The following is a 2085-nucleotide window of genomic DNA, read 5'->3' on the forward strand; positions in this document are numbered from 1 at the left end:
CTTAAATATCGCCAAACCTTGCAAGGTGGCGCTCTTTTCATGGAAGGTTGATATTTACTCTTAGAATCACAATAGTATTTTTTAAAAAGTTAAACACCACCATCTCCAGTTTTCCATGTGCTAAATAAAGTGCAGCAATCCCTTCCACCAATAAAACTTTGTCGGCTAAAAGTGACAAATACAAATGGCAATAAATGAAAAGCCACGTCAACAAAGAATTTTTAAAGAGAATTTAACATTTTGATTTTGTAATTGGTCAATGGCATACTCTGAAAAATTAATGTCACTTTAAAAGAGATGTGAGTATCTGAAGGGGTTCTTACACTTTTGTAGGGTTTCCCCCTCTTACTTTGCTTCACTGAGTCAATATGGCCTGTGATTCCCTGAAACACAGAGTATATTAAAAAAGCAGGTCCAGGTTCGTCCTTGCCCACAGTGAGGTCAGTTTCTGCCTCCTGCTCTGACACATCCACACCCTTGCAGCTACAGCCAAGGCCCTGATTTGTGATCTCTCCTACGTTGTCTGCTTAATGGGGCGATCATGCAAGCTACAACCAGAGACAAAGAAGCTCGCGTTCCTACCAGCGCAGCTAACTTGGAAGGAGCAGCATAGCTTGCAAATCTATCAAACTAAACTGCAAGAAAGACAATCTGATTTAGAGAAAAGGCGTTCTGCTACAGTCATTAAGCACAAGTAATTTAGATTTTTTATATTGTCTCCTCATTTACAAATTTACTGTATCAACGCCAGCCAATGGAACGAATTTCTTAAGTAAATGAGAAATAAATAAAAGAGATAGAAAGATAATCAAATTACATAAAATAATTCTCTTCCCTAGATGTATTTTTGAAAGAACTAATAACAGTGGCAAAATTATAGGAATAATAACATATCATAGGAAGTAATTAATTTAAATTAGCATCACGTTTGAAGAAATATAAGTAAGACGCTTTATGGACGTTTACTTTTGTACAAAGAAGGAAGGTCTGTAAAAGCATGCATCAACATCCTGAAAATTAGTTATAGCCGTAAATGGTTTAATTGAAGACAGCAATTTAAAATATGATATTGTAAATCTGCAAGTCGGTTTCAGCCCGGGGAATTTAATTTGGGGGGCAGCGGAACCCTCTGCTTCAAGTTCATTTGCAACACTGCAGAGTGAGCCCCTGAGCTTCTGACAATTCACCTACATTAATATTGATGTCGCCTGTGCAATCCATTTCTGTTATTTTTATGGTTGTTATTCTACGTCTGCAAAGGTCATTTAAATTATACAGCGGCCGAAAATTTGTTTCATAAATTTTGATATAAATACTAATTACACCCTCTCGGAGAGCCAGCAGGGTAGCGTTCATTTATCACGTTTATACGACCTGCGATGACAGAAAAGAAAGGCGAGGGAGACTGGAAAGCTTTTCTCAAGACCCACTAAAGCTGGCCGAAGAGGCAGCAGGTTGCTGGGGGTGAAGAAGAAATTCCTACCACAATCACTGAGATTTAAGAATCTTTAATAATGTACGAAAGGTTACCAAACAGTTCTGGAAACTAAAGTGTACATACGAGTTTTTCTAGCCATAAATATTGAATAGCTGTAACATGAATAAACCGGCCCTTTACATGCGGATAAATATGGAAACTAGGAATTATATACATTATGTGGTTGTATCTTTTGCCAAAAGCAACGGACAGTTATAGTTTATATCTTTTTTAATATCACTTTACATAAACAAATGGAACAGTTTGACACGCAGATCCAGGCTCGTACTATACGAATTCTTGACAGGACGTGAAACAACATTTTACTGCACTAAAGTACTTAGACTTTGGGACGAAATGTTTGCACTTTATACAAAAAAAAAAAAAAAAAGCACATTAATACCAATAATATTCTGTTAGGTCGACGTGGAGACTGAAATCGTACAAAGTAATTCACATTTTGGTACACATTTACTAGAACATTCTTGCCATTCAGTACAAACAGTTGGCTTTCGGCCGCCCACCCTCCCTCCCCTCCCCCACCCACCCAGCCCCTCCCCCCTCCCCCAATGCAAAGACCACAACGCCACGAACCCACCCGCCCGCTC

Source organism: Acinonyx jubatus, chromosome C2, assembly GCF_027475565.1.
Source record: "Acinonyx jubatus isolate Ajub_Pintada_27869175 chromosome C2, VMU_Ajub_asm_v1.0, whole genome shotgun sequence".
NCBI lineage: Eukaryota > Metazoa > Chordata > Mammalia > Carnivora > Felidae > Acinonyx > Acinonyx jubatus.